The 24,020-nt window shown below is 46.1% G+C and overlaps 1 pseudogene; it reads left to right on the top strand.

The window, feature by feature from the left end:
• The first annotated feature begins 11,035 nt into the window (after positions 1-11,035).
• On the top strand, positions 11,036-16,862 carry LOC147118366 (uncharacterized; annotated as a pseudogene).
• The last annotated feature ends 7,158 nt before the right edge of the window (positions 16,863-24,020 follow it).

Below are 24,020 nucleotides of genomic sequence, written 5' to 3'. Positions count from 1 at the left end.
TACGGTCCCCTGATGGTTGGCCAATCGGTGTGTGTGTGTGTGGGCGTGACTAATCGTTTTCATCTCGGGGACCTGGCAGCCATTGTTTCACTGCCATGACTTCAGCTTCCAGCTCAAACTACTTTGAAAGTTAGTATCTCTTTTAAAAATAACATAAGATTTACCAAAAACGTTTTATAAGTACTTTCACTTTCATCTTTCAAGGTATTAAAAGGTAGAAATGTTGCCCGGCAGCAGATTCACACAGGGAGAGAGAGAGACAGGGCCTGAAAGCCTGGGACTCGATTTAAAATGTTGCCCGGCACCAGATTCACAAAGGGACACAGACAGGGCCCCAAAGCCTGGGACTCCATTTAAACTGTCCGGCAGCAGATTCACAGAGGGACACAGACAGGGCCCAAAGCCTGGCACTCGATTTAAACCGCCCAGCCCAAAACAGCCCTGGCAAAGCCGGGCTCCCCCCAGCTAGTATACTTATAAAACACTTTGGGATTTTCCTTTATTTTGCGCGCCAGTGTTTTTTCATGACACCACTTTGCTCATCTAATTTCTTTTTAGTATCCCCCTGCACTTTTTATACTCCTCTAGGGCTTCCACTGTTTTTAGTCCTTTGTATCTGCCAAAAGCGTCCCTTGTTTTCCTAATCCATTCTTGCATATCCCTTGACATCCAGGGATCCCTGGACTTGTTTGTCCAACACTTGACAATTACGGGAGCATGTTGGTGCTTTATTCTCTCTATTTCCTTTCGGAATCACTCCTACTGCTCTGATGTGGATTTTCCTACAAGTAGCTGATCCCAGTCCACTTTAGCCAGATCCTGCCTTATCATACTAAAATGGGCCTTCCCCCAATTTAGAACCTTTAAGAACATAAGAACATAAGAAATAGGAGCAGGAGTAGGCCAATCGGCCCCTCGAGCCTGCTCCACCATTCAATAAGATCATGGCTGATCTGATCCTAACCTCAAATCTTCTATCACTCTGCATCCACCCGAACCCATGTGATCTCCCGGGAGAGGCGAAAAACCAGATAAAGACCCAATGGCCAATTTGGGAGAAAAAAATCTGGGAAATTCCTCTCCGACCCATCTAGGCGATCGAAATTCTTCCAGGAGATCACTCTGTCCCTATATTTTCTACAGTACTTACCTTCTGTAAAGGCGATCTCCACCCCAGCCAGGAACAGGAATAAAACCATCTCCTGAAATCTAACAGAATTAGAACACAGTAGGAGCAGAACAAGGCTACACGGCCCCTGGGCCCGCTCCACTACCCACAGGGCCATGACCATTCCGAACCCAGACTCATGTCCAATTTCCTGTCCGCTCCCCGTAACCCTTTATTCCCTTTACTTCTAGGAAACTATCTATTTCTGTTTTAAATTTATTTAATGATGTAGCTTCCACAGCTTTCTGGGGCAGCAAATTCCACAAACCTACCACCCTCTGAGTGAAGAAGTTTCTCCTCATCTCAGTTTTGAATGAGCAGCCCCTTATTTTAAGATTATGCCCCCTAGTTCTAGTTTCACCCATCATTGGGAACATCCTCACCGCATCCACCCGATCAAGCCCCTTCACAATCTTATATGTTTCAATAAGATCGCCTCTCATTCTTCTGAACTCCAATGAGTAGAGTCCCAATCTACTCAACCTCTCCTCATATGACCACCCCCTCATCCCCGGGATTAACCGAGTGAACCTTCTTTGTACTGACTCGAGAGCAAGTATGTCTTTTCTTAAGTATGGACACCAAAACTGTATGCAGTATTCCAGGTGCGGCCTCACCAATACCTTGTACAACTGCAGCAATACCTCCCTGTTTTTATATTCCAACCCCCTAGCAATAAAAGCCAACATTCCATTGGCCTTCTTGATCACTTGCTGCACCTGCATACTAACTTTTTGAGTTTCGTGCACCAGGACTCCCAGATCCCTTTGTACTACAGTACTTTCCAGTTTCTTGCCATTAAGATAATAACTTGCTCTATGATTTTTCCTGCCAAAGTGCATAACTTCACACTTTCCAGTATTGTATCCCATCTGCCAAATCTCTGCCCACTTACTTATTTCCGGTCCAACTTTGTTCTTTTCCATGACTACCTTAAATCTCACCGAATTATGGTCACTGTCACCAAAATGCTCGCCTACTGACACTTCTACCACTTGCACGGCTACATTCCCTAGAATTAGGTCCAGTACCACCCCCTCTCTTGTAGGACTTTCTACATGCTGGCTCAAAAAGCTCTCCTGGATGCATTTTAAGAATTCCGCACCCTCTAAGCCTTTCACACTCTGACTTTCCCAGTTAATATTGGAGAAGTTGAAATCCCCTACTACTATTACCCTATTTTCCCTACACTTCTCTGAGATTTGCCTACATATCTGCTCTTCTATCTCCCCCTGACTGTTTGGGGGCCTTCAGCACACTCCCAGCAAATTGCTTGCCCCGTTTTTGTTTTTAAGTTCAACCCATTTGGCCTCATTAGAGGAACCTGCTGAGATATCATCCCTCCTTCCTGCAGTATTTGACTCCTTGACTAATATTGCGACACCCCCTCCTCTTTTACACCTCTCTCTGTCTCGCCTGAAGGTTTTATATCCCGGAGTATTGAGCTGCCAGTCCTGCCCCTCCCTAAACCATGTCTCTGTGATAGCAACAATATCATACTCTCATGTGTACATCAACATCTTCAATTCATCTGCCTTACTCGTAAGACTGGTTGCATTAAAATAAATGCCATCCAGCCTCGCCATACTTCCTTGCGCTGTTACAAATTGGCTCAGCCTTCCAGACTGACTTGTTTTTTCCTCTATATTTGGCTGTGTATCACACCTACTATAGCTCCATTCCGTAGCCCATCCCCCTGCCAACTTAATTTAACACCCCCACAAAAGCACTAGCAATCCTCCCCGCAAGGATGTTGGCCCCGTTCCGGTTCAGTTGCAACTCGTACAGGTCTCACATTCCACAGAAAGGGACGCAGTGATCCAGGAAACTAAAGCCCTCCCTCCTGCACCAACACTTTAGCCACGCATTCATCTGCTCTATCCCCCTATTCCTATACTCACTAGCACGTGGCACCGGGAGTAATTCAGAGATTACAACATTTGAGGTCCTGCTTTTCAATCTGCTACCTAGCTCCGTAAATTCTTTTTGCAGGACCTCATCCCTCTTTCTACCTATGTCGCTGGTACCAATGTGAAACACGACCTCTGACTGTTCGCCCTCCCCCTTCAGAGTGCCCTGCAGCCTGGCAGTGACATCCTTGACCCTGGCACCAGGGAGGCAATTTACCAACTTGGAGTCACGTTTGCGGCCGCAGAAACGCCTGTCTGCACCCCTCACTATTGAGTCTCCAACCATTATTGCCCTTCCACTCTTACTCCTCCCTCCTTGTGCAGCTGAGCCACCCAGAGTGCCGTGAACTTGGCTCTGGCTGCACTCCGCAGAGGAACCGTCACTTTCACTGTTTTCCAAAACAGAAAAATGGTTGTTGAGTGAGATGCACTCTGGGGCTTTCCTGACTACCTGTTCTGTGTCTCTCTTTATCAATCAGACTTTCCCCAAATCATGTGCTCTAGAAGTGCCAGTGATATTCTGAAATGTTACATTCCCGTGTTTAAAATCCACCCCCAACAGACCTTCCCCTGCGCACGGCCCCCTCCCGTGCAAGCGCAGGAGATGCAACACATGCCCTTATACGTCCACCCATCCCACTGTCCATGGCCCCAAACACCCCTTCCAGGTGAAACAGCGAATTACTTGTTCTTCTTACAATTTAGTATACTGTATTCGCTGCTCACGCTGCGGTCTCATCTATATTGGGGAGACCAAACGCAGATAGCCTGACCACTTTGCCGAACACCTCCGTTCAGTTCGTAAGGGGGGCCCCGAGTTTCCAGTCACCTGTCAATTTAATTCTGCGCTCCAGTCCGACTCAGACCTAACTGTCCTCGGCCTCTTGCACTGTTCCACTGAAGCTCAGCGTTAGCTCGAGGAACAGCGCCTCAGCTTCCGATTAGGCACTTTACAGCCTTCTAGACTCAACATAGAGTTCAACAATTTCAGATCATATCCTCGGCCCCTATCATATATATCATTTTTTATCCACACTTTTTGTCTGTACCTTTTTTTCTTATTTTCCACATGGCAGCTGTCTTTAATTCTGCGAGTGCAATGTACACTTCATCTAGAGCCATGCTTTGTTTCTTAACCTGTTCCATTACCATCTCCTTTTGCGTTGAATATCTCTTAATGTCTCTTAACATCGCCTACCTTCTATCCTATCACAGACCTTCCCTTTTGTTCTTTCATCCCCTCCCCCCTTACCCAGCCCCTACACTTGCTTAAATAGCTGTGTCATTTCCTGCTTTTTTCCAGCTCTGACGAAAGTTCATCGACCTGTTTCTCTCTTCACAGATGCTGCCTGAATGCTGAGAATCTCCAGCATTTTCTGTTTTTATTCAAGATTTCGTGCATCTGCAGTATTTTCTTTTGTTTTAATAATGTCCGGGACACTGCTCTGTGCAAATGAACTCGATCACTGAAAAGTTATAAATCTCAACTCTCAGCTAGTCAGACGGAGCAGTTAGGGCTGCAGTCTGCAGCGTCTGGCTGTATATAGTGTCTGTGACAGGTGACACAACGTTCCGATACGCACAGATGCAGGAGTGTAGTGATTATGGAAGCAGAGTGGCAACGCTGATCTGATGAGTTTTCATCCCACGTTGGCAAGTTAGAACATTGAGTTCAATGAGTCAGATAAGACTTGCATTTATATAGAAATTTTCACGACCTCAGGTCGTCCTAAATCGCTTTACAGCCACTTTATCAAGTATAGTTACTGCTGTAATGCAGGAATTGCGGCAGGCGATTTCTGCACAGCAAGATCGCCAAAACAGCAATGTTCTAATGACCAGATACTCTGGTTTAGTGATGTTGATTCAGGGATAAATGTCGCCTCCAGGGAGAGCTCACCTCCTCTTCTTCGAAATGGTGGCTGTGGGATCTATTACGTGTATCTTGATGAGGCAGAGCAGGCCTGGGCTCAGCGCACCATCTGAAGGAGGAGGAAACATAGCAACATAGAAGATAGGAGCAGGAATAGGCCATTCAGCCCCTCGAGCCTGTTCCGTCATTTAATGAGTCCATAGCTGGTCACCCAAATTCAGTGCACTGTCCCTGCTTTCTCGACATATCCCTTGATCCCTTTAGCCTTAAGAAATATATCTAACTCCTTCTTAATTAAATTTAATGAATTGGCCTCCACTGCCTTCTGTGGTAGAGAATTCCACAGGTTCACCACTCGTTGGGTGAAGAAAGTCCTCCTCATCTCAGTCCTAAATGGCTTACGCCTTATCCTTAGACTGTGACCCCTGGTTCTGGAATCCCCGGCTATCAGGGACATCCTTCCTGCATCTAGTCTTTCTAGACCTGTTATAATTTTATATTTTTCAATGAGATCCCCTCTCATTCTTCTAAACTCCAGCGAGTATAAGCCCAATCGACCCAATCTCTCTGCATACGTTATTCCTGCCATCCCAGGTATCAGTCTGGTGAATCTTCGCTGCACTCCCTCCATGGCAAGAACATCCTTCCTCAGATAAGGCGACCAAAGCTGCACACAATACTCAAGATGTGGTCTCTCCAAAACCCTGTACAACTGCAGCAAGACATCTTTGTTCCTGTACTCGTACCCTCTCGCTAAAAAGGCCAACATACCATATTTTGCCCAATTCTGGGCACCCGCCATTAAGAAGAACGGGAGGATTTTGGCGAGGGTACGGAATGATTTTTTAGACTTTTTCCAGGGCTGAGGAGTTAAAGTCACGTGCATAGTCTGGAGAAGCTGGGCTGCTCTCTTTAGAGCAGAGAAGGCTAAGAGGAGATTTGATAGAGGTGTTCAAAATCATGAAGCGTTTATATAGAGTAAATAAAGAGAAACTGTTTCCGATGTCTGAATGTTCGATAGCCAGGCGGCACAGATTTAAGGCGATTGGCAAAAGAACCAGCGGCGACAGGAGGGAAAACATTTTTACGCAACGAGTGCCTGATAGGGTGGTGGAAGCAGATTCAATAGTAGCCTTCATAAAGGAATTGGGTAAATACTTGAAGGAGAAATGATTGCAGGGATATGAGGAAAGAGCCGGGAATGGAACCAACTGGATTACTCTTCGAAGGAGATGACGCAGACTAGATGGGCAGAATAGCCTACTTCTGTGCTGTGCTATTCTAAGTTACTATCTTTACACTGCTCCTGCTTGAGTCCAGGGATTACGTTCCTAGGGCCGCCTAGATTACAATGCCCCCGCCACAGTCCAGAAATTTCATTCCTAGGGCCGCCTAGATTAGACTGCCCCCGCCTCAGTATAGGAATTAATTCCCATGGTATTCTGTATTGCCTGAAACTAGAACAACAACAACAACCTGTTTCTACCCAGCCAGAAACGTTGTGGTGCTTAATAGAGGGGAAGGCAAAATAAAAGGAGCAAAGATTTGACACCAAGGAATCAAAGCAAACATCTCAAATTATTAGCGAATTACACAAATACCCTATAAACATCCACACACGCCTTGAAACATACTGGAAACATTCGAACTCTCGCATAAACATACACACAGAACCATGCCCATCAGTCAACATGGCTGACGTCTCCATCTCCATCGCTGAGTATGTCCTGTTCCACCAGAGGTAGGTGCCCAGTGGAATGCTGTCGGGTGGGAGAGACCCTGGGACTCCTCAACATTGCACCTGGCGATAATGAAGTGTCATGGCTTCAGGTCAGACATAGACAGGGATACATCCAGCTGATTACCACCTACCGTCCGCTGCCAACCGATGAATCTGCACAACCTCATGCTGAACACCTTGATGGAAGCACGGTGAGTGAAAGGGCACAGAATGTACTCTGGATGGTGATGCGACTTCAGTGGTCATCAACAAGAGTAACTCCGCAGTACCAACACTGACCGAGCTGGCGACGGCATGAGCAACATGTCTGTCAGATTAGGTTGATGGTAGGACGCGAGAATGCTAACATGAGAGAACAGCCTGCTTGACCTCATCCTCACCAATTTACGTATCGCAGCTGCATCTGTCCATGACAATATTGGTAGAATTGACCACTGCACAGTCCTTGTAGAGAATACATCTCGCCTTCACACTGAGGACACCCTCCATCATACCGTGTGCCACTACCAACATGTTCAGTGGGATAAGTTTACAAAGGGTCTGGCGCTACCACACCTAGCAGATCAGCTTAGATCAAAGATCTGCAAACCCTGTCATATCCAGTCCTGAATGGTGGTGAAAAATTAAGCAATTTCCCCATAGCCCTGCAAATGTCACCTTTCCGAATACAGATCCAATTCCCTTTTGAAAGTGACTATATCATCTGCTTTCAGAGAGCAAATTCCAGATCACAACAACTTGCTGTGATAAAAAAATTCTCGTCTCCCCCATTGTTCTCCTTATTTATTCCATTAAAACCCCTCATAATTTGAACACCTCTACTAAACGTGCACTTAATGTTCTGCGTTGTAAGGGAAACAATCCCAGCATCTCCAATCTCTCCACCTGATTGAAGTCCCTCATCCCTGGTGTCATTATATTAAATACGCACCACTCAAGTGCCAAACAATGACCAGCACCAACAAGTGAGAGTGAAGACCATCTCCACGTCAGAGTCAATGGCATTTCCATCTCCGAATCAGCCACCATCAACATTCAACAGGTCGGCATTGATGAGAAACTGAACTGGAACAACCACATAAATGTAAGTGTGACCAGATCTGGTCAGAGGATGGGTATTCTGTCGTGAGTGGCTCACCTCCTGACAGCCCAAAGCCTCTCCACCACCTATAAGGCAGAAATCAAGAGTGTGATGTAAAACTCTCTGTAGACATACCTAGCACAAAGGAAGATGGTTGTGGTTGTTGGAGGTCAATCATCTCAGCCCCAGGACATCGCTGCAGGAGCACCTCAGGGCAGTGTCCTAGTCCCAAGCATCTTCAGCTGCTTCAGCAATGCAACAAGACCTGGACGACGTTCAGGCTTGGGCTGGTAATTGGCTGGTAACATTCACGCCATAATAGTGACACAATGACTATCTCCAACAAGCGAGCGTCTAACCACCGCCCCTTGACTATAAACGGCATTACCATCGCCGAATCCCCCGCCATCAACATCCTGGGGTCACCATTGATCAGAAACTTAACTGGACCAGCCACATAACTACTGTAGCAACAAGCACAGTTCAGAGGCAAGCTATTCTGCGGCGAGTGTCTCACCTCCTGACTCCCCAAAGGCGTTCCACCACCTACAAGGCACAAGCCAGGAGTCTGATGGAATGCTTTCCGCTTGCCTGGATTTGTGCAGCTCAACACTCAAGAAGCTCGACACCATCCAGGATAAAGCATCACACTCGCTCCCACCCCGTCCAGCACCTTAAACATTCACTCTATACACTACCAGCGCACTGTAGCTGCAGTGTGTACCATCTACCAGATGCACTGCTGCCAAGGCTTCTTCGGCAGCACTTCCAAAACGCGCGACCTGTACGATCTAGAAGGACAAGGGCAGGAGGCGCTTGGGAACACCGCCTCCTGCATGTTCCCCTGCAAGTCACACACCATCCTGACTTGGAAATTAATCGCCGTACCTTCATCGTCGCTGGGTCAAAATCCTGGAACTCCCTCCCTAACAGCACTGTGGGAGTACCTTCACCACAAAGACTGCAGCGGTTCAAGATGGCGGCTCACCACCACCTTCTCAAGGGCAATTAGGCATGGGCAATCAATGCTGGCCTTGCCAGCGACGCCCACATCTCAGGAACGAATGAAGACAGAGGGAGGACAGGTGTGTAAGGCTCTAATAATTCTAATAATTTTATTGAACTTTTTTCAATATTAATGACACTAAGAATCTACAATATAAGTGGGTTCTAAGACGCCGTAATCTGGAGAAGATTAGAACCTGCTGAACAGACTTTAATGCAATAATAAACTGTAGGAATGCACAAGGTGCATTCTAGGCTCCGGGTCAGATGGTCAGGAGAACAACTGGATACAATCGACTAAAAAGTATTAGAAAATGTGAGATAATGAGGTACTAACCGTAATAAGAAGAATCGACAAAGAACAGAAAACATCGTGCAGACTCGCTAAAGAGAATTATAACATTTACACGGTGACCTCATATGTTAACATGTTACATATTAATCAAAAATAATCAGAACGTGTTGACACGTTATCATCACGTTAGCAACACGATATTTAGACTATCAATGGTACGACATGCAAAAGTTCTAGGGGACTTGAACTTCTAGCTTTGCCCACTCTAGATATATTAAAATTAAAGTCTTAGAACTTTTCCTGGTGAGACCTTCCATCACCATCTGTCGGTACTGGTAATTGCTTGGTCAGTGTAGGTAGTGACACGTGCAATATGATTGAAAACCTTAATTCAGACGTTTCAGAGTTTCCTAGTTTATGAACTTGTTCGATGGGTTCTGGATACGGACTATACTGCAAAAATCCAAATGTATATTTAGCCTATTGTGAGGCAAAAACCTCATACTCTCCACTTACCGAATGGATGCAGCTGCAACAACACACAAGAAGTCAGGCGTCAAAATTGGACGCAATACTCTAGCTGGGGCCGAACCAGTGTTTTATTGAAGTTTATCTTAACTTCCTTGCTTTTGTACTCTATGCCTCTATTTATAAAGCCAAGACATTTGTATGCCATTTTAACAGCCTTCTCAACTTGTCCTGCCACTCTCAAAATGTTGTGCTCGTGCATCCCCAGGACTCTCTGTTCCTGCACCCGCTTTAAAATTGTACCAATTAGTTTAATTTGCCTCTCCTCGTGCTTCCTTCCAAATTGCATCACTCCACACTTCTCTGCGTTAAATTGCAACATGTGACACCTGTTTATGCCTGTATTTGTGTTCGTGGGGTTCAACAAAGATTCCCCCTCCCTGTTTTCCGGCTGTTATGCATCGTCTCAATCTCTCCCCAGCGCGCGCTATGAATCACTTCCTTACGCTGCAAATCTTAAAGCAACTGCGAGTGAAGTTTTTGGTAGTTTTGTAAAGCTACCGTTTGAAAAATAATACCTTATAGATTGAAATCAGGAATGAAGGACATACTCACGGAGACAGAACTGAAACCCGGATGAGGTGGTTCCCCCGTGGCACTAACCACTCTGCCCATGTGATTCATTTCAGCATAGTGGAATGGCGCCGTCTGTTAGTTTCAGTCTGATGGTAATCTAACGGGTTCAGCAGATATTGAGCAGGTGAAGGTGCTCATATCCCTCCGAGAAATTGCCAATAAAGTCGTCTGATGACGGTAAGTTATTAACCTGAAGTGACAATATATCGGTTTTAATATAGATGAATATGTTCAGTATATTTCACTCACTCTCACTGAGACTGAGCTGGTTGACGAGTGATCGGGTTTGATTAACCATCTGTTGGGGACACACAAGAGAAAGGCTTCCTCTGGTCTCTCTGTGGAAATCTCGACTGAAAGCTGTTTTAACGAAACCGTAAGCTTATTCTTTTAGATTGCCTTCACCAGTTCGTTAGAAATAGCGGCCAGAGGAAATCTATCGCACACAGCGGAAAGCACACTGTAACCACGAAATGTACATGACAATGAAGTTCAAGTTCTCGCTGAGCCGTCACACACCGGCAAAGAACCAACAAACACTCAGTGTAACAGATTTGGGCCCATTAAATAAAGCCCCAAACCTCAGCAAACTAAAAGCTTCCCTCACATCAGAGACTCCCACTGAGTGACTGATTCCACCTTGAGATACTTCAAGCTGTGACTCAAAGGGCATCAAGTGACCCAGGACCATCATTTGAATCTCCTTTCAGTATATGGCGGGTGATTGGAGATTCCGTCTTGGAGCGGAACAATTAGACCAGGAAGTGACGTTGAACCAATAGGAGCCTCTGACGGGGTCTATTCCGGTTCGCGATTGGACTTTTAACCGGACCGACAAGTTCGAGCTCGGCAGCGGCCATGCGGATATTCAGCGGCTGGTGTGTGTTTGGGGTGTCTATTTTCGGTAAGGATGAATCCAATCAGGTCGTGTTCAAAGTAAAGTGGTAATATTATTTAATTGACACCTATTAATACTCGTTCTTATCTTGTTCCTCAAAATATGTTACAGGTCAGGGTGATGGAGATTCTGTTACTCAGTCCCAGTCTTCAGAGAGCAGGAGAGAAGGTGAAGCGGTGACTATAAGATGTACCTATAGTACCGCAGCCAACGACTATTATTTATATTGGTACCGGCGGCAACCACAGAAGGGGCTCCAGTTTGTAATCAGGAGACGGGCCTTGTATACAGAAGAACAGAAAGGAGAAGGTTTTGGAATCCGTTTCTCTGCTGAGCTCCAGACCTCGTCTAAATTCATCAGTTTAACCATCTCCGGGCTGCAGGTGACTGACGCTGCCGTATATTACTGCGCCCTGGGAATCACAGTAATGGTAAGCAGTTTCAGCCCTGTACAAAAACTGCCATTGGACTGTAGGGCGGAGCTCCTGTCTGTTGGGGTTGTGTGGAATCGCGGGCAGATGCAGCCACAATGTGCAGCGCGCTGTCAGGTGCTCAAACACACACCGAGAGGAAACCAAATTAACCTCGGATCAAACTGCCACCCAACTGTTTCCAGGAGCGGCCGAGAAAACAAACTGCCTAATCCAATCGGCCCGAAAGATCGATCACAGAATCAACCGACCGGTTAAACTGTTCTTTCTGCGTCTGATCGGCTGTTTCCTTTAAAATTGTGGATTGATTTTCAGATCAGCTCCGAGAAGGAGGATGTTAATAGGACAAGTAAAAAAATAAAAGATGAGTCTAGAGGAGGTGCAAATGGATGCAGTAGAATTATTACCAGCATCTGCTGTCCTTAAAAATGGGAGCAGTGGTTATGATCTGAAATTGTTGAACGTAGTCCTGAGTGCGGAAGGTTGTGAAGTGCCTTATCGAAACCGAACTATCCCTTAGTTTCTACTGTTCGGAATTACTGCCACCATGTGGCCAAAGATAACCATTGCACCTAATGTGAAAATGGATGTCAGTAACTGTCTCTGATATTAATGTGTCAAGAAACAGCTTACACTGATGCACCACCTCATCACCTTCTCCGGGATGTCGCAAAGGAGTTAAAGTGCAACTAATTGCAGATGTACGAGGCCGATCTGCGCGCAGAAAGATCAGCAAAAGTGGCTCGATTCCTGTTAATGTATTTCTGTTGAACTTGGTTGAAGGGAGGAATATTGACCGGGACACAGTGTGGGGCCCTGTGAGCTTTAATGTCCACCTCAGCAGACAAAGTTCGGTGGGAATAGGTTATTGGTTCATGATATTACCTGGAAGATAGGGCCTTTTCAGTACTGCACTGATTGGATGCCTCATTAATAAGCTTGGGTCCTGAAGATGAAGTGGAATCCACAAGATACTGATTCTGAAAACAGATTCAATTCCCTTTAGCCAAGATGCTCGTAAAATGCGAAATGGGTTCTGTTGACATTTTGAATCCACTGTATTAAAATAATACCGGTTAATATCGTTACCAAAAAGAAGGCAGAGGGGTGACCTTGTAGATGTCTATAAAATTAAGAACGGTTTCGAGAGAGTGGATACAGAGAGAATGCTTCCACTTGTGGGGAAGAGCTTAACTAGAGGCCATCAATATAAAGTAGTCACCAAGAAATCCAATAGGGAATTCACCAGAAAACTCTTTATCCAAAGAGTGGTGAGAATGTGGAACGTGCTACCACAGGGAGTGGTTGAAGCGAATAGTATAGATGCATTTAAGGGGAGGCTGGGCAAACAAATGAGGGAGAAGGGAATAGAGGGTTACGCTGATAGATTTAAATGAGGAAAGACGGGATGAGGCTCGAGTGGAGCACATACAAAGGCATGGACTGTTCGGGGCGAATGGCTTGTTTCTGTTCCGTGTAGCCTGTGTAATACAATGTAATCCATTAAGCATACATATATTAATATCACAAACAGCAACTTCAAGAGTACAATTACAAAACTTGTGGTTAGTTCAATTTAAATTCATAGATTCTTGAGTCTTATGGCACAGACGGAGGCCATTTCTCCCATCGTGCCTATGCTGGCTCTTTGAAGCAGCTATTCAGTCAGTCCCAGTCCCCTGCACTTTCTCCAAAGCCCTGTAAATCTTTCCTTTTCATGTATTTATCTAGTTCCCTTTTGAATTTAATATTGAATCTTGAAGCAGTGCATTCCAGATCATTACACGCTGCGTTAAAACATCTCATCACCCCCCTGGTTATTTTTCAAATCAGCTTAAATCTGTGTCCTCTGATTACGGCCCCTCCTGTAGGGACACCCGTCGGAACCTCGCAAGTGCCGGTTTCAAACAATGGAAGCGCATGCGCTGAAAACCAACACTTCCGATCTGTCAAGAATCTTCTTGGCAGATCGCACGCCTGCCCTGAAGAAGGGCCTCTGCGGGTGGAGAGTTCCTCTTTCGGCAGAACCTCCGCCCGCTGAAATCCCTTAAAAATCTTACGCCTGTTAAAAGCAGGCGAAAGGCCTGCTTTTACCAGTATAAGAGCTTAAAAAGTGAAAAATGTTTTTTTCACTCATTTTTAATTGTAAAATACTTTTTTAAAAAGGTAAGTTTATTTTTAGCACTGCAAACGTTTTCTTTTCAAAAAAATTAATTTTTGTTTAAAATATTTAATTTAATCTAATTGCAACTAATTATAAAAACGTGATTTGTTTTTAAATTTATTTAATGTTTTGATGTGTTTTTGGAGTAATCTCCATTCATACTTTTGATAGGTCTAAGCTGTCAAAAGTATGAAGGGGGATTCCCTTCTTTCATTGGATCCCCATGTCCCACGTGATCCCAGGGAGCCTTGCGAACCGCATGCGCCCCTGGGATACCTGGGCCCTGCGCATTTCGTAGAACAGAAGCCCAGAAGCGGAAGTGGCCGGGCCTCTGCAGCCCTCAGGTAAGGGCGTAGATTTTTTCCAGATCGGAGACCTCCGCACGCAAGAATCCTCCGAACGGAAAATACGGGCCTTTATCTCACTGTCAAGTCTATCACAACCCTTCATAATTTTGAACACCTCTATTAGATCTCACTTTAATCTTCACTGCTCTAAGTCGAACAATCACAAGTTCTCTAGTCTTCGCATAACTGAAGTCCCCCATCCCTTGTACAATTCTATAAAATCTCTCCTCTACCCTATCCAAGGAGCTGACATCCATCCTGAAGTGTGGCGGAATTAAATTGAATCAATATTTCTCCTAGAGATTATTCCTCCGGATATATGATCACTGAAAATTGGACTGAGACGCAATCTGAGCATTATTAATATTGATAATAAAATGAATTGATATGGTAGGTTACACAGTGCCCTAGGTACTCAGCAATATCGGCCTCTGCATGTTTCATGTTTCAATAAGATCAATGTCGCCACCTGCTGCATGACGCTGAGATTTTCTTAAAAAAGGATTCATAATTTCGTACACAACATACATTTACCCAGTGAAGTTCACCGATAGGAGTTTCTCAGAGTAAGCCACAAGAGGGACAAGAGATCAGGAGGAACTATGGGCGGAAGGAACAAAACCATTATACAAATTCTGAGGAATTTCTTATGGGAATGTGTAAAGTTATTTAGGAAGAAGCTGGAAAAGAAGAAGGGAATATCAGCAGCAAAAATAGCACGCAACCGCCTCTAATGGTGGAGTACGAGGATCAGCTTCACCTGAGTTTCCAGCGGGCGGCTGCGCAGCTGCGCCGCTCTTACGCCGGATTGAAACTTGCTGCAATGAGCGCAGAGCGCATGAAACCGTCCACATTTCACATGCGCTTACGTGACGTGCAGTCGGCCATTCTGCTGTGACGTACGGCGGCCATGTTTGTGTGACGTACAGCCGGCCATGTTTTTGGGACGTGCCGTCGGCCATGTTTGAATGACTTACTGTCGGCCATGATTGGGCCACGTACTGTTGCCCGTGTTTCTGTGACGTCTCGTCACGTGCAGCTATGTTTATTTTAATAAAACAGCACGGTTGAAATAAAATATGATTTCAATTTCCACCAAAGAAGCCTTCTCACTTTCTTAATAAAATTAATAGAATTTGCAGCAGTGATAAAGATGCAGACAGCGACGATTAAAGCCAGTGGCGAGTTGCGCATGTGCGGAAAGTGCTCCCAAAGTGCAACGCGGCCGAGATCCACACCGGGGCATTTGTGATCCGCTTAGCATTGTGGGAATCTCTGTCCTTCAATCATTGACAGGGTGTAAAGCAACTGAAACACTTTATCCAATTTAGTCCAGCCTCCTGAGGGGCTCCTGCCACACGGACCGAGCGCTCCCCATAGACTAATAGAACTTGGTCAGATTTATCCCAGTTAATCTAATGCACGGAAGTTAACTGAGGTGGCCAGAGACCAGAAGCAAAAAGAACACTAAAAGAGCTCAGAAATCTCTCTATTTTCCCCGCAGGTCTGCAGAAACGTTCAACTACTTTTCTCTTTCATGTCCTCTACCATTCGGTTGTCTGTTTCCAACTCCTCTGTATCCAAGTTTGGAAAGTTGCATCTATCTTTCCGTGGAACTAAAAGAAAGTAATGTCAGAGAATTTCCCCAGCACCACAACTCATTAAATATCCGGTTTTGAAGGAATACACGGGCTGGAATAACAAACACTGGAGGAACATGGGAAACAGATCCTGTCCTATTAACGGATCGACCAGCAGAAGGTTCCTGACTCTCCCAGCAAACCTCTTTCTCGGGGCTGATCGGAACATCGATCCATAACTTTAAGGGAAATTAGCTGATCAGAAGCAGAAAGGACAGCTTAACCGTTCGATTCATTCAGAGATCGATCTTTCGGGACGATTGGATTCTGCAGTTTGTTTTCTCGGCGGCTCCTGGAATCAGTTGGGTGACAGTTTGATCCGAGGTTAATTTGGTTTCCTCTCGGTGTGTGTTTGAGCGCCTGACAGCGCGCTGCACATTGTGGCTGCATCTGCCCGCGATTCCACACAACCCCAACAGACAGGAGCTCCGCCCTACAGTCCAACGGAAGTTTTTACACAGGGTGAGACTGTTTTCCATCACTGTGAGTTCCAGAGAGAAGGCGCAGTAATACACGGCAGCGTCAGTCAGCTGCAGCCCGGAGATGGTTAAACTGGTGAATTTAGTCGAGGTGTTGAGCGCTACAGAGAAACGGGTTTTAGCAAATTCTGCTTTATCTTCAGCACCGCCCGAGTATTTGCTCAGTGTAAACTCGGGCTGTGTGTCTGGGTGCTGCCGGTACCAGTGTAAATAATAGTTGCTCACTGTAGTATCATAGCTACAGTTTAAAGTCACCGCTTCTCTTTCTGTCTTAACTCCTGAGGACGGCGGCTGAGTGACAGAATCTCCAAGACTCAGATCTGAAAAACATGTTCAAACAGCAAAAGATCAAACCGGCGGGTGCTTAAAATTCTGATTCAAAACTTTTTCGAAAAGAGGGAAAAGATTAAATGAGTTTGGACCACAATTACCTGTCAGAAATGCCCCCCACACAGCCCAGATGCTCAGTAGCCGCATTGTCGCAGTCCGCTCTGTAAAAGTGGGGTAGGACATTTGAACACACCCGTTCTAAACCCCGCCCTCAATAATCTGCTGTCGTGTCTCAGGATGCTCTGACCTCACTTCCTGGTGTGCCCAATGGTACTGTGAGACGGGTAGGTAGTGAGCTGGCTGGCAGTGAATGGAAACACCCCGAGCTGGGCTACAGTCAATGTTCGTATAGGGGATTGTTTAGAGGCCATGTGTGAGAACGAACCCCTTCTCTGATAATTGTAACCGGGAAGCTCAGCGTTTGTTAATGGTGACAGAAATCATTCCAGCATTAGAGGGACATTCTGAAGTTCAATGGACTTTGGGGGAACTTTGTGTTTAGGGGAGATGGATAAAGGGCTGCACACTATTGCAGGCAGGCACCGCAAGTGCATCAAAAGACGAAAGGGGAGTTAAAGCGCCACAAATGGATTTAGTGGACCACACCCCCTGTGTTGAGAATTGTGTTGTGTTTGCCCTTTTAAGAATCTCACTGCGACTCTCGCAGTGGAGGCTGAATTATTAATTCTGTTTATCGGTGTGAGAGCGCCCTCTGGTGAGCACTATCTGAAACTCTCAGTGCGGGTTTTTGTGCGGGATCCGCTATATCTCTGTAGCACTGTAGGGCTCCTGGCGCATAATACACGGCGGTGTCGGAGATCAGGGCCTTGCTGATCGTTAGTTTGGTAATCTAGGTAGTTTGATGAGCGTAGAAGAGAATCGGTCAGTGAAGTCAGGGTTCAGGATTATTATCCCTGCGTAGAGATAAAACACGTACTGTGGAGACTGCCCGGGGTCCTGACTATACCAGAAACCAGAAAGGGTAGAATAGCTTGTTTTCAAGATGCAGTTTAGTTTGCCATTACTTTCCTCTTCAACCGTCATTTCAGGATCCGGCTGTTCCACTGTGTCTTGGTGGCTCCATTCTAAAATAAAATAATAGTAATAGTCAACATCTTCATCACAATGCTCATCATCATTTAACCAATAATAACATGTGGGAAACATCAGTCAGTGGGTGAATAGATTTTTACTGGGGAGGAAATATTTACTGAGAAGTGATAAAATGATCAGGTGCAGTGCGAGATGGTTCCGCATGATAGTCCCTGAGTCTGTAATTCTATAGTCGTGGAAACCCTCTGTCGGAGAAGAAAGACAGATCCATGCCCTATTGCACTACTATTCCAACAAGGAACACCGGCAGAAATCTCACCAATAACACAGGGCAGGCAAGGCAGGTCAGAGCGAGAACAGAAAACGGAAGCTGCAGGCGGGGCTGTGGCGGGCATTGTTACCCCAAGTTTTGTCTTTATCATTTGCAGTTGATAACCGCGCCCTCTGGCGGTGACTCTGAGAACTTTACACTATCAGGGTAATGGGCAGAGTAACGTGTAAGTTCATCCATGGCACCGTTTCCAGCGGCCTGTTATTGGGAGAGGGGTTCCAGACAATTCATCTTTGTAAATAGGGGTGTGGAAATAGGAGTGAGCTTATAGGAAAGGGCATTATATTTTATTTCTGCATCTCTTTCTTTATGGCGTTATCTTACCTTTTAGCCTTGTGTTTCTCACTCATTATTTCTCACATTCTTTCCTTTCTCTTCCCCTCCTTGCCTAATCTGCTGTCATCTACATTCATTATTACACTGTTTCTATATTTCTCTTTCTCTCTCTCGTTCTTTTTTTCATGCTTTCTCTTTCTTTTCCTCTGTCTATGGTCTCAACTCTCTTCATTTCAGATTTCCTTTAAAGCATGCTCTTCTCTTTTTTCTAACAGTTCCCTGCTCATTCCTTCTACCACCAGAGTATTACACCGGCCACTCCCAATCCCGTTACTCCAAACACAGCAGAGCGGCGCTCCCCCTCGGTGCAGGTTTCTGTGCGGATTCTCCGCCTGTTTGTTACACTGTGGGCTGACAGCGCACAGATAGGTGGCGCTGTCTGTCTCTCGCGTGTCTCTCACAGTCAGGGCACTGAGTTCATTGCCTCCCCCGATTGAAGCAGTGACCATCCCGTCTTGATCGGTCCCACTTGTGGCCATCGCCAGATGTTGGAGGATATGATTCGGGTGCTGTCTGCACCAGTGCAGGACGCCAAACGCCGCGGTAGCGGAGCAGTTGATGACTACAATTCCTGCTTCACTAACACCCACCCGCCGCGGGAGCTGAATCACTTCATTTTCACCCGTCACATCCGTGCAGATCAGAGTGTAAATCAGCAGGCAAATTCTGTAAATCCGGACCATTATCGGATCAGATGAAAACGAGGCTGAAAGAATTGTGCACAGAGGTCTGGTTAGTCCTAGAACAAGGCTATTATATTCAGGAGAATTAACAAGGAGACAAACTCTCGCTTCATGTCCAACTCAGAAGGCTTTCTCCTGGCGAAATAATGCAACACACTGTGTCTCGGGATTTACACAGACGGGGCAGCACACACTCAATCTTTCTCACTGACAGCAGCTCACGGTGTCTCGGAGATCTAACAGAGCCGCCCACATTCAGTGTTTCTCACTCTTTGTAAAAGCTCCCTCTGTTGGTGTCTCTCTGTATTACTGTGCACCGTCACACCGTTATCTCTCTCCCTCTGTTGGTGTCTCTCTGTATCACTCTACTCAGTCACACCTTTATCTCTCTCCCTCTGTTGGTGTCTCTCTGTATCACTCTTCTCAGTCACACCGTTATCTCTCTCCCTCTGTTGGTGTCTCTCTGTATCACTCTGCTCAGTCACACCTTTATCATTCTCCCTCTGTTGGTATATCTCTGTATCACTGTGCTCAGTCACAACTTTATCTCGCTCCCTCTAGTGGGGTCTCTTTATCACGGTGCTCAGTCACACTTTTATCTCTCTCCCTCTGTTGGTACCTCTCTGTATCACTGTGCTCAGTCACAACTTTATCTCGCTCCCTCTAGTGGGGTCTCTTTATCACGGTGCTCAGTCACACTTTTATCTCTCTCCCTCTGTTGGTGTCTCTCTGTATCACTGAGCTCAGTCACACCTTTATCTCTCTCCCCCTGTTGGTGTCTCTCTGTATCACTGTACTCAGTCACACCTTTATCTCTCTCCCTCTGTTGGTGTCTCTCTGTATCACTGTACTCAATCACACCTTTATCTCTCTCCCTCTGTTGCTGTTTCTCCGTATCACTCACTGTACACAGTTACACGTTCATATCTCTCCTTCTGTTGGTGTCCCTCTGTATCACTGTACTCAGTGACACCTTTAGCTCTCTCCCTCTGTTGGTGTTTCTCTGTATCACTGAGCTCAGTCACACAGTTATCTCTCTCCCTCTGTTGGTGTTTCTCTGTATCACTGTGCTCAGTCACACCTTTATCTCACTCCCTCTGTTGGTGTCTCTCTGCATCACTGTGCTCAGTCACACCTTTATCTCACTCCCTCTGTTGGTGTCTCTCTGCATCACTGTGCGCAGTCACAGCTTTTTCTCCCCCCCCCCACTCTGTTGGTGTCTCTCTATATCACTGTGCTCAGACACACCTTTATCTCTCTCCGTCTGTTGGTGTCTCTCTGTATCACTGTGCTCAGTCACACCTTTATCTCACTCCCTCTGTTGGTGTCTCTCTGTATCACTGTGCTCAGTCACAGCTTTTTCTCTCCCCCTCTGTTGGTGTCTCTCTATATCACTATGCTCAGTCACAATTTTATCTCTCTCCAACTGCTGATGTCTCTCTGTATCGCAGATTGTACTCAGACACACCTTGATCTATCTCCATCTGTTGATGCCTCTCTGCATCACTGATTGTACTCAAACACACTTTTGTCTCTCTCCATCTCTTGATGTCTCTTGGTATCAGTGATTATACTGATCACACCTTTATCTCTCTCCCTCTGTTGGTGTCGCTCTGTATCACTGTACTCAGTCACACCTCCACCTCTCTCCATCTGTTGATTACTCTCTGTATCACTGATTGTACTCAAACACACATTTATCTCTCTCCATTTGTTGATGTCTCTGTATCACTGATTGTACTCAAACACAACTTTATCTCTCTCCCTCTGTAGGTGTCTCTGTGTCACAGTACTCAGTCACACTTTTATCTATCTCCCTCTGTCGGTGTCTCTCTGTAACACTGTGCTCAGTCACACCTTTATCTCTGTCCCTCTGCTGGTGCCTCTCTGTATCACTGTACTCAGTCACACCTTTATCTCGCTCCCTTTGGTGGTGTGTCTCTGTATCACAGTGCTCAGTTACACCTTTATCTCTCTCCCTCTGTTGGTGTCTCTCTGTATCACTGAGTTCAGTCACGCTTTTACCTCTCTCCCTCTGTTCGTGTCTCTCTGTTTCACTGCACTTGGGTAAACCTTTTTCTCGCACCCTCTGCTGGTGTCTCTCTGTATCACTGTGCTCAGTCACAACTTTATCTATCTCCCTCTCTTGGAACCTGACTGTATCACTCTCAGTACTCAGTCACACATTTTTCTCTCTCCCTCTGTTGCTGTCTCTCTGTATCACTCTACTCAGCCGCAACTTTATGTATCTCCCTCTGTTGGTGTCTCTCTGTATCACTGTACTCAGTCACACCTTTATCTCTCTGCTTCTGTTGCTGTTTCACTCTATCATAACAGGCTACAGGAAGATAGAGATGGGTTGTTTAGATGGACAGAACAGTAGCAAATTGAATTTAACCCTGAAAAATGGATGGCGATACATTTTGGGAGAACTAACAAGGCAAGGGAATACACAATGAATGATAGGACCCTAGGAAGTATAGAAGATCAGAGGGACCTTGGTGTGCATGTACATAGATCCCTGAAGGCAGCAGGACAGGTAGATAAGTTGGTTAAAAAGGCATATGGGATACTTGCCTTCATTAGCCGAGGCATAGAATATAAGAGCAGGGAGGTTATGATGGAGCTGTACAAACCGCTAGTTAGGCCACAGCTGGAATATTGTGTGCAGTTCTGGTCACCACACTATAGGATATATGTAACTGCATTAGAGAGGGCGCAGAGGAGATTCTCCAGGATGTTACCTGGGCAGGAGCGCTTCAGCTATGAAGAGAGTCTTGAGATGCTGGGGTTGTTTTCCTTACAGCAGTGAAGGCTGAGGGGTGACCATATAGAGGTGTACAAAATTATGAGGGGGATAGATAGGGTTGATAGAAAGGAATATTTCCCCATAGCAGGGGTGTCAATAAGCAGGGGGCATAGTTTCAAGGTAAGAGGCAGGAGGATTAGAGGGGATTAGAGGAAAAACGTTTTCACCCAGAGGGTGGTTTGAATCTGGAACGCACTGCCTGAAATGTTGGTAGAGGCAGGAACCCACAAAACATTCAAGAAGCATTTAGATGAGCACTTAAAATGGCATAGCATACAAGGCTACGGACCAAGTGCTGGAAAATGGGATTAGAATAGATAAGGCTTGATGGCCGGCGCGGTCATGATGGGCCGAAGGGCTTCTTTCTGTGCTGTATTACTCTATGACTCTATAGCTGCACTACCATCATCGACACACCTGGTCACCCCCTCGAAACATTCAATCAAATTGGTTAGACATGATCTCCCCCTGACAAAGACAGGCTGAATATCCTTGATTAATTCTTGCCTCCCCAAGTGGTGACTAATTCTGTCCCTCAGAATTTTTTCCAATAATATCCCTACCACTGATGGTAGGCTCACTGGCTTGTAGTTCCCTAGTTTATCCCTACTACCCTTCATGAAATGTAGTAAGACATTAGCTGTCCTCCAATCCTCTGGTACCTCGCCAGTGGCCAGAGAGGTTCTGAATGTTTGTGTCAGAGCCCCTGTTACCTCCTCCCTTGCCTCACACAGCAGCCTGGGATTCATCTCGTCTGGACCTGGGGATTTATCCACTTTTAAGCCCACTAAAACCGCTAGTAACTCCTCCATCTCAATAAATATTTGTTCAAGTATATCAAAATCTCCCTGCCTGATTCTATGCCTACATCGTCCTTCTTCACAGTGAACACAGATGCAAAATATTCTTCCCTCCAGGGCCGACAAACTCACATTCACCCAACCCCGCACAGCCCGCTTCTACCTCCTTCCCAAGATCCACAAACAGGACAGCCTTGGTAGACATATCGTTTCAGACTATTCTTGCCCCATGGAACTTATATCTTCCTATCTCGACTCTATTTTTTCTCACCTTGTCCAGTCTCTTCCCACCTACATTTGCGACTCTTCCGACACCCTCCGTCACTTTAACAGATTCCAGTTTCCTGGCCCGAACAATCTCCGTTTTATTATGGACGTCCAATGCCTCTACACCTCCATCCCCCACCAGGACGGCCTTCGGGCGCTCCATTTCTTCCTTGAACAGAGGCCCAACCAGTCCCCATCCACCACCACCCTCCTCTGCCTGGCTGAACTTGTTCTCACATGGAACAACTTCTCCTTTGATTCCACTCAATTCCTCCAAATTAAAAGTATTGTTATGGGAACCCGCGTGAGCGCTAGCTATGCCTGCCTGTTCATGGGACTTTTGGAAAACTATTTGTTCCAGTCCTACTCAGGTCCCCTCCCTCACCTCTTTTTCCAGTACATCGATGACTGTATTGGTGCCATTTGCTGCTCTCGCCCTGAACTAGATAAGTTCATTCACTTTACTTCGAATTTCCACCCTTCCCTCACCTTCACAAGATCCATCTCCGACTCTACCCTTCCTTCCTTGACTTCTCCATCTCCATTTCTGGCGATCGGCTTTCAACAAACATCCACTACAAGCCCACTGACCCCCACAGCTACCTGGACTACACTTCCTACCACCCCGCTTTCTGTAAGAACTCTATTCCATTCTTCCAGTTTCTCCATCTCCATCGCATCTGTTCTGACGATGCCACGTTCCATAGCAGTGCTTCCGACATGTCTTCCTTTTTCCTCAACCGAGGATCCCCCTCTACTATGGTTGACATGGCGCTTGACCATGTCCGTCCCATTTCCCTCACTTCTGCTCTCACCCCTTCCCCTCCCTCCCAGAACCACGATAGCGTTCCCCTTCTCCTACCCTTTCACCCCACCAGCCTCCACATTCAACGGATCAGCCTCTGCCATTTACACCACCTCCAGCGTGTTCCCACCACCTCACCCTTCAGCATTCCGAAGGGACTGCTTCATCCCCGACAACTTGGCCCACTCCTCAATCAACCCTAACAGCCCTTCTCCGTCACCTGGCATCTTCCCGTGCAAGCACAGGAGATGCAACACATGCCCTTTTACCTCCTCCCTTCCCACTGTCCAGGGCCCCAAACACCCCTTCGAGGTGAAACAGCGATTTACTTGTACTTGTTGCAATTTAATATACTGTATTCGCTGCTCACGATGTGGTCTCCTCTCCATTGGGGAGACCAAACGCAGATTGGATGACCGCTTTGTGGAACACCTCCGTTCAGTCCGTAAGTGTGTCCCTGAGCTTCTGGT

This window comes from Somniosus microcephalus, chromosome 4 (genome assembly GCF_052327205.1).
Source record: "Somniosus microcephalus isolate GS21.2 chromosome 4, FLI_Smic_1.0, whole genome shotgun sequence".
Classification (NCBI taxonomy): Eukaryota; Metazoa; Chordata; class Chondrichthyes; order Squaliformes; family Somniosidae; genus Somniosus; species Somniosus microcephalus.
The sequence above is the reverse complement of the archived record's forward strand: the minus strand, read 5'-3'. Positions and strand labels throughout refer to the sequence as shown.